This window comes from Macrobrachium nipponense, chromosome 13 (genome assembly GCF_015104395.2).
Source record: "Macrobrachium nipponense isolate FS-2020 chromosome 13, ASM1510439v2, whole genome shotgun sequence".
In the NCBI taxonomy this organism is placed as follows: Eukaryota; Metazoa; Arthropoda; class Malacostraca; order Decapoda; family Palaemonidae; genus Macrobrachium; species Macrobrachium nipponense.
The window spans coordinates 30,747,484-30,757,483 of NC_087206.1; the positions used below are offsets into that span (position 1 = coordinate 30,747,484).

The following is a 10,000-nucleotide window of genomic DNA, read 5'->3' on the forward strand; positions in this document are numbered from 1 at the left end:
GTTTCATTTACTCAATAACCATATTACCTTCGCATTTATTCATACAACCTGATCGGGTCCTATGTACAGATCAGTCCTGACTCTATAGTACCCACAAAGAGCAATCTTGGTTACCCCCATTATCTCAAAAACGTGCGCTGGATTCTGAAGTCAAAAGAGACTAGAGGGCTCAAACTCATTTCATTATATTTAGAGGACTAAGAATAATTTTCCTGCTTTTGAAGGCTCAGAATAATTTTATTGCATTTGAGGACTCAGAATGATTTCATTGCGTTCACGTCTTCTTTTTGTAGTTGTGAAACAGTTATTAACTTGTGGCTCACAAATCTTGGTGTAAATAGATGCCATTATATAGATTATTTGTTCACTTTCTTTAGCGTTGCTTTTTGGACACCATTTCGTCTTTGTCGGTGCAAATTCATTAAAAAAACAATTTCATTTGAATTGATAATGCAATAAAAATTTTATCTAGGCCTATAATTACAAGTTGAAGTTATCATGAGACGTTTGTCTCGAGTTTGATTCCCCATTCTGCCAACGTGGAATCAGAGGAGTTTGTTTCTGGTGATTAGAAATTAATTTCTCGGTATGATGTGGTTCAGATCCCACAATAAGCTGTAGGTCCCGTTGCTAGGTAACCAATTGGTTCCTAGCCACGTAAAAATATCTAATTATTCGGGCCAGCCCTAAGAGAGCTGTTAATCAGCTCAGTGGTCTGCTCAAACTAAGATAGACTTTTATCATGAGACGAATATAAATGAAAACTGCATACTGGTTATTGAATTGAACTGATTATAGATTTTAGGCCAAATGCCAAGCACTGGGACCTATGAGGTCATTCAGCGCTGAAACAGAAATGGACAGTAAAAGGTTTGAAAGGTGTGACTAGAGGCAAATCTCGCAGTTGCACTATGAATCAATTGTCAGAAGAGGGTGAAGAGTAAGATGGAAGAAAGAGAATATGAAAGGAGGCACAGTAAAAGGAACGAAAGGAGTTGCAGCTAAATCATTCGAAAACATTAGGAATGTCCTTTACACTGGACTGGGGCCGGTGAGCTGGAGCTACGCAACGAGCACGAGAGTTAATTCGGCAGATTTTGATTAGTATGACCCCATTAAAATGACCCTGCAAGGGGCAGACTCCTGTGGAGAACAAAAGGGTTGGTGTGATGCCGCTCACCGAGATGAACAGAAGGGCTGCAACCTGTACTGGGAAGGGAAGGAACGGCCGACTATTGCATCAACTACAACAGACGCGAAGGTTACAACCAAAGTAACATGGCTGAGCATTTTATTAGCGACAGGCTTAATCTCCGGCAGAAGTGAGGTCAAAGGTGAGATGAAACGCATGATGTTACTGTAACTACAATGGAAGCGATATAAGCAGACCAGATTACGAAAGGCTGACACGTTTTTCGATGCAAATTCCGTCGGTTCTCTCTCTCTCTCTCTCTCTCTCTCTCTCTCTCTCTCTCTCTCTCTCTCTCTCTCTCTCCAAAGTAACCTATAAATTATTTTCCGTCGCCTTTTCAAGTTTAAGCGAGTCTATAAGACGTTCTTTGTGTTGCAAGAAAGATGAAAGACACTAAAAAAAAGAAAAACGAAAGCTCTCTTCCAAAAAATAAATGAAAAGAAAAACAAAAGCTCTTTAAAAAAATAAGTAAATAAAAACAAAAAACAAAAGCTCTTTCAAAAAAGAAAAAAATCACTTTCAATCGGTGAAATTGCATAGTAATAAATCGCAGTAGGGAATGCAACCGAGGCCATTTTCCTATTTTTAGTGGAGACACCGCAAGGGAGGAAAGAAGAAAGGAAGACGACGGTTGAGAGGATAAAACCTACTTCACTTCTCCTTCTGGAAGGAGGAGGAGAGAAGAGTAAAGCAGCATTTTAATGACTCGAACTCCAGATGCCTTGTTCCGCGTTCCAGGCTTCCAGCGTCTATCTGGTTCGCCTTCCCGTCCGAAAACAACAACAGTCCGCCGGCAGAAAAAAAAAAAAGTTTGCTAAAGACGTAACGTCACAGTGGTTACGGTGAATGCAGGCTATGCAATGGGCGAGGGATGGATCATTCTCTCTCTCTCTCTCTTCCTTTTATCGAAATTCGGCGAAGTGAATCAGACGGGATAAAAGGCGGAAACAAGTTTGAGGGTGATGACGATTCCAGCCCAGACTGGCGCGTTTTTCCGTCCGCTAAATATTTGGGATGGCGATCATAAGCAAGGTGCATTTTTGCAAAAATATGGTGGGATAGATATCCTCTTTTACGGAATGATGACTCACTTGCCGGTGTTTTAATAAATTTCTCTTGATTTTGCTGTTCTCATTTCATTAAATATGGGACTTTATTGTAGAGAGACATTTTGCTATTCTGATTTCATCAGAAATGGGGACTTTATTGTCTAGACATTTTACTGTTCTAATTTGATCAAATATGGGGCCTTTATTGTAACGAGACTTGCTTAGCAAGTTAATGGCCATTCAGGATTCTTTCATAGATGTGTGAGCACATCCTGGCTAATAATAATAATAATAATGACGATAATAATCAAATTGGTGATATAGTACAACCTGGCGTTGCAATGCAGTGAAAAACATGTTCTCTTCTATAAATATGGCTTAAACGCGCATTTCTTAGAACAGACCTTTCAGGAATTTTTGCAAATACAAAGCGCAAATTCCAACTCCATTTATGCTTCATGCATTCTTATGATCATGAAGATTACAATCGGTGCCTATGCTTTATTCTGTTAATGATCTGGAGCGATTATTAATGCTTCCTCTCGTATTCCATTATTTAGGCGTCATCTTTTCCAGTATTGAAGAATAGCAAGATTTTCCCACATCCGTGAGCTTACTAGCCCAAACTGCCTTCCAGGTGCCTAATCTTCTTCGCTACAGATGCGGTCTGGAAGCCGGCATCGGAAGATTGCGACCATGTCTGCAGCTTTTGTTTCTGAGCTGATCTTTGGTTCTTGGGGATATTTCCTTCTTAGTTAACGAAAATTTCCGGATCTTTCCCAGGTAGTGAGTGACCCCCAAGGGTTTTTAACCTGATATTACCCACCTTTGCGGTGTGTATAGTACAAGCCCGTTGGGGATGACCGTAAAAACATAAACAAAAGATTGTAAATATCAAAAAGGTAATGGCACCCAAGAAATATTAGTCCCAGATAACGACTCTCGAACTTTGCCGGGGGTCGCTATCTGGGAAAGATACAAATTTTCCAGGCTTTTATTTGTAGGAGTATGAATAGATTCCTATGAGTCATGTGCCCATGAGCCATATGCAATAAATAAGTGAGCATATCCAGATCCTTACTGGGTCAGGGGACTGGCCCCCAAGGGCGTTGTTTCTGGGGCAGTCGTCGAGTCACGCCTTATAAATGTGTTTCCCCCGTAGGGCCGGTAGTGCCGTCAGTGAGGTGCACTGTAGGCATTTAAAGGGTCTTTGTAGCATCCCTTCGGTGCCCTTAGCTGCAACCTCTTTCATTCCTTTTACTGTACCTCCAATTGTATTTTCTTCTATCTGAGCCTCTCTGAAAATTGTTTCATAGTGCAACTGAAGGCCCCCCTGCTGGTACATCCTCTTGTGTCAATTTCCGTTTCAGCGCTGAGTGACCTCATAGGTTTCAGCGCTTCGCCTTTGGCTTAAATTCTGTATTCTTCCATTCTTTAAAAGTGTTCGTTTAACTTCGCCGTTATTGGATAATTGACCAAGTGGTAAAATCCGAATACTTTCCATAAATTATGCCGACAGCATATAAACCTGTATGGGGATAACTGTCGTCAAATATTCTCGACGGCGTTAGTTGATCTCGTTGCGAGCGCTGTTGTTGCTGTATCCAACGGTTGTTGATATAAGAAACTAAGAAACCTTGGAACAGCAGTTGTTGGTGGAAGAATTCTCTAATAAAACCATGTTTTTTTTTTCTTTACTACCCTTGATGGCATCTTCACATGAGGGCTTTGCATTAACCTTTTTCAGTTTTCTGTAAAACCATTAAGATGGTTTTGTCTGTCCGTCCCCACTTTTTTCTGTCCGCCCTCAGATCTTAAAAACTACAGAGGCTAGAGGTCCGCAAATTATTATGTTGATCCTACACCTTCCAACCATCAAGCATACCAAATTGCAGCCGTCTAGCCTTCGTAGCTTTTAGTTTATTCAAGGTTAAAATGAGCCACGATCGTGCGTCCGGTACCGCTATAGTTGCCAACAAGATAGGTTAGCACCGGGCTGTGGGTGAAAGTTTCATTGGCCTCGGCTGAGAGTTTCATACAGCATTAGACGCTCTACAGAAAACTCGATTGCGCCGAAGAATCTTCGGCGCATTTTGTACTAGTTGCAACGCCACGTCACATCGACGCCAGCATGATTATATTTCGGCACAGTAACTTATAATCACACTCAGGGATGTTCTTGTCAAGATATGAACTACTGCATGTCAGAGAAACTTCACTGGTGACACTACACTTTTCACTATGATGACACTCTTATCAAAAGGTCGAGGAGCCCGCTTGTACTGACTCAGAAAATATAACTTGATATGTGGTGCAACTTCTAAGAGTTGAATGATGCAGTGGAACTTTTGCCTTTCTCAGTAAAGGGGCCTCTCTCGGGTATGGAAAGGCTATTTTTGTAAATAATTTTATACACATATTATATTATATGGGGCATATCATTTTATATACCTGGATATATGATAAAGCCCGCCACTAGCGTCCAGTTATAACTGCACAAGCCGATTGTGCAGTTATAACTTCGCAGGCATAACTGAACGTTAGTGGCGGGCTTAAAATTTCCATTAAGGGTGTAAAACAGATGACGGAAGGATTGACGCAGAAAGAGAGCAATGTGCGCTTATGAAACGAAGATGCGGAGTTCCAGATCAAGTGATTATTACGGAAAATTCTGGAGAAATTCAAATGTAAGAGAAAGACAATGAGGTATGAATGAACGTAAAGAGGCGTTGGTTTAGGATGGCAAAGAGTGCTTGTTGACCGTAAAAGATGGTTGAAGCTGAATTGCTTTCATAGTGTGCGTGATGTAAGGCAGATTAAAATCGTGAGAAACGTATAATACGCCATGATGGAAAGGTTAGCCTAATGAAGGGATGCACCAACATCTTGAATTGTTTTGTTCACAGGAATGAATCGCCAGTGTCAGTGAATTCAGCGGTTAAGGTTGTGGAAGTTTGGGAAGTTTTCTGTAGTCGGATTTCATCCTTAGTTTATCAGTTAAAGAATGACTGTAGCAGAGAATACTCTAGTTTTTCTCTAGATGCACACGTATGAAAGGAAGTGGTTTATTTCTTTTTTAAAAAGTATTTTAAAACAGTAATATGTTTAAGTAACATCGTAGACATACACACCCACATATTTATGAACGAGTATACGGAAAGAGAGAGAGAGAGAGAGAGAGAGAGAGAGAGAGAGAGATAAGGCGGGTTAGACCATGCTAGACTCATTCGTAACACCGAAGCATTGTAGGAAAATTCCTTGATACGAGCATCGCTTCTATTTAGGGAATGTACCCTGACGTCGGTCGGGGATATTTTCTCTCCCTCTTCAAGCCTTCAGTTATCACTAACGTATATGACTAATTCTTTTAAAACCTTCTCTTGGTCATTTCTTTATTGATTTCTCTTCTTGTCCTCTTGTGGTGACCGCATTTGCTTATTTACGAAAGGACTCGGTCTAATGCTGCAGAAGGAAACGCGCCGAGCCAGAAGTGGCGGCTGAGAGCGTTATTAAAACAAAGGGCATCCTTGCATTCCTCGCATTATATGTCAAGGTGAACGACGAGTTTCGAAGAGTATTTGAGTTACATTTCTCTTGACACGGCTGAGATAATATAAGCTTTTTCTTTTCCATTTGATCACTGGGATGGTCAGTTCGTCAAGTAATTGATGAAGTTAAATGTATTTTCGAATCTGACTTGTTAGCTGGAGAAATAGAAAATGTTTTTTAATTTTTTGTTCTTTCAACAAAATTAATAATAAAAAAAAGAGTGGGAAAGAGCAGGGCGTAAATCACACGAAATTTTACTAATGTTTAGGGAACAGAAGCCGAGATAAAATTCCAGTTTTAGTTGGAGTTGAATCAAGAGTCGACACTGGGAAACCGTGGTTCACTCATTTTAATTCTCCCGAATTGTTCAAGATATATATATATATATATATATATATATATATATATTATCTATATATAAATTATATTATATATATATTATATATATATATATATATATATTATATATATATATATTAATTTTGTTATTTTATAAAAGCTGTATCTTCATATCTAATTTCAGAGTTCATAACGTATCTTTATTATGTTATTTTAAGCAAGTCTATATGGCACCTTAGTTGAAGATACAAGAAACCTAACGCGAGGAATTGAAACAGGTGTTGTTGACCTTGGTAAAGTTTAACGTTAGTATCAGTTTAATATAGACGACGTGGAAAAGATTTAAATCTTTACGTTAATAATACTCGTGCTTAATTAATCGCGATCCACTGTCAGTCATTTTGTACTTCTCAAATTCTCACAAAAGGTCGTGATAGGGGTTTTCAGAATTAGACGATTTATTCATAAGGTGGTTTAGATTAGACATGATTTCTCCTATGTGTTCAAAGCCTCTTGTCTGATTTTAATGTACTGTAACCGTTGCTAAACTTCTTAAGCCTTGAGTCCTTTTCTTCCTCTGTGCCCCTGAACCGTGACATATCAAATTCAAGCTTTAGTTCTTATGAAATACTTTATTATTATCTTCTAACTTGGCGATTATGCCCAATCACGATGGCAGTGCAATACCCAACATAGCAAGTCAGAGCTTGCATAGGCAAGACTTTAAATAGTTCTGGGAAACCAAGGGTGTAATTTCATCATGCACAATAGTGTTTACAACTGCACAATAATTCAAAACAATTACTGTCCTCAAAAACATCCTTATTAACATTCACCATTGTTATAACTGCATAATCTATAAAGTCCTACGTAATTTACATCTACGTCAGCATCCATATATACATCGGCTGGTACTTGGTATACATATATATGTATCCATCAATTCACCGCAGAGTTCAGGATGAATCTGTAGTCGAACGGCCTAAAATGTGACTCTTTACATAGCAAATAATAATAATAATAATAATAATAATAATAATAATAATAATAATAATAATAATAATAATAGAATGCCTGAAAATATATGGGGCAGAGGAAAACACCATCAGCTTCCTCAAAAATACAATGCGCAACTGGAATACAATACTTACAAGCTCTGGAATAAGACTAGCAGAGGTTAATATCAGGAGAGGGATCTTCCAGGGCGACTCACTGTCCCCACTACTCTTCGTAGTAGCCATGATTCCCATGACAAAAGTACTACAGAAGATGGATGCCGGGTACCAACTCAAGAAAAGAGGCAACAGAATCAACCATCTGATGTTCATGGACGACATCAAGCTGTATGGTAAGAGCATCAAGGAAATAGATACCCTAATCCAGACTGTAAGGATTGTATCTGGGGACATCAGGATGGAGTTTGGAATAGAAAAATTGCGCTCCTTAGTCAACATACAAAAAGGCAAAGTAACGAGAACTGAAGGGATAAAGCTACCAGATGGGAGCAACATCAAACACATAGATGAGACAGGATACAAATACCTGGGAATAATGGAAGGAGGGGATATAAAACACCAAGAGATGAAGGACACGACCAGGAAAGAATATATGCAGAGACTCAAGGCGATACTCAAGTCAAAACTCAACGCCGGAAATATGATAAAAGCCATAAACACATGGGCAGTGCCAGTAATCAGATACAGCGCAGGAATAGTGGAATGGACGAAGGCAGAACTCCGCAGCATAGATCAGAAAACCAGGAAACATATGACAATACACAAAGCACTACACCCAAGAGCAAATACGGACAGACTATACATAACACGAAAGGAAGGAGAGGACTACTAAGTATAGAGGACTGCGTAAACATCGAGAACAGAGCACTGGGGCAATATCTGAAAACCAGTGAAGATGAGTGGCTAAAGAGTGCATGGGAAGAAGGACTGATAAAAGTAGACGAAGACCCAGAAATATACAGAGACAGGAGAAAGACAGACAGAACAGAGGACTGGCACAACAAACCAATGCACGGACAATACATGAGACAGACTAAAGAACTAGCCAGCGATGACAATGGCAATGGCTACAGAGGGGAGAGCTAAAGAAGGAAACTGAAGGAATGATAACAGCGGCAAGATCAGGCCCTAAGAACCAGGTATGTTCAAAGAACGATAGACGGAAATAACATCTCTCCCATATGTAGGAAGTGCAATACGAAAAATGAAACCATAAACCACATAGCAAGTGAATGCCCGGCACTTGCACAGAACCAGTACAAAAAGAGGCATGATTCAGTAGCAAAAGCCCTCCACTGGAGCCTGTGCAAGAAACATCAGCTACCTTGCAGTAATAAGTGGTACGAGCACCAACCTGAAGGAGTGATAGAAAACGATCAGGCAAAGATCCTCTGGGACTGTGGTATCAGAACGGATAGGGTGATACGTGCAAACAGACCAGACGTGACGTTGATTGACAAAGTCAAGAAGAAAGTATCACTCATTGATGTCGCAATACCATGGGACACCAGAGTTGAAGAGAAAGAGAGGGAAAAAATGGATAAGTATCAAGATCTGAAAATAGAAATAAGAAGGATATGGGATATGCCAGTGGAAATCGTACCCATAATCATAGGAGCACTAGGCACGATCCCAAGATCCCTGAAAAGGAATCTAGAGAAACTAGAGGCTGAAGTAGCTCCAGGACTCATGCAGAAGAGTGTCATCCTAGAAACGGCACACATAGTAAGAAAAGTGATGGACTCCTAAGGAGGCAGGATGCAACCCGGAACCCCACACTATAAATACCACCCAGTCGAATTGGAGGACTGTGATAGAGCAAAAAAAAAAAAAAAAAAAAAAAAATAATAATAATAATAATAATAATAATAATAATTTTAAGCTTCTTTATGTCACTGGTTCAAAAAAGTATCTTTGTTCAACAACGAAGATTCAAGAACAACAAATTCTACATAAAAGTAAGGAGTGGTCGGCTGTGCCTGATGTTTAAAGGGTTCTTTTTCCTTAGACTTTAAACTGTTTTATTTTGCGCACTGTGCAAAGAAGCTAGTCTCATCGATAAAATCTAGATTCAGTGGGTTGCTGGTCGTATCACGTCGCTGAGATTTGAATTTCTAATGTGGCGCTTGCATTGTCTTCCTGATGGGTAGAGGCCTTCATTTACTTTACGTAGTGCGAACGTATGTCCGAAGTCACACGCCGCTGGGCCAGTGTTTCCCAGATTGTATCCTCATGGTTACTGTAACTTCCTCGCCTGCAAGATATTGTGTGTCAAGAAAGCATTAGCCGTAGGAAGTTATCACAAGGCGGAAAAGGTGGTCACAGTGGTTGGATTGTGACGTTTCGATGACGTGAGGTGTCTCCCCGCGTGGATGCTTCACGGTATAAACATGTTTTATTTTAATGAAAATCCTATTAACCTCGCAGTTGAAAACTGGAAGAGGTACATTTGTTATCAACAAGATGTCACTTTTCGGTAGCTTACACATCGCTGAGTCGACAAATGTATATGAAAATTGGTATTCATCAAGCGAGAAATGCAATAACTGGCACCTCGTAGACGCTCCTCCCAGCAAGTCGCAACAGAATCCCAGTACTATCCCGAAGCAAGGTCTCGTAAATGGACCGAAATTAGTGGGCATCGCAGTCCCACCTTGCGACTACTGGTGGTCGGTCCGTTGTGTGAACTGTGAAATCGGCTGTCAGAGACCCGAGACACACTGTACGAGCCAAAAGAAAAATTAATAAGATCAACTTACAGGCTGCTAGTACTGCTTGGAACAATATAAAGGGAAATCTTCGCTTGAAGATTGATAGAAGTACCTACCTACAGCGCATTTTAGTAACTCACGTTG

At 40.0% G+C, this 10,000-nt stretch overlaps 1 protein-coding gene across 6 annotated transcripts in view; it reads left to right on the forward strand.

Moving 5' to 3' along the window:
* The first annotated feature begins 9,483 nt into the window (after positions 1 to 9,483).
* The window catches only part of LOC135225721 (uncharacterized), a 63,092-nt gene continuing 62,575 nt past the window's right edge, over positions 9,484 to 10,000 (forward strand). Inside the window, exon 1 of one of the 6 annotated variants that reach the window (XM_064265090.1) lies at positions 9,484 to 10,000. This exon is cut by the window's right edge and continues 59 nt beyond it. The gene's annotated coding sequence lies outside the window, so the exon portion shown is untranslated. The other 5 variants (XM_064265089.1, XM_064265094.1, XM_064265093.1 and 2 more) reach the window with 5 other exon arrangements.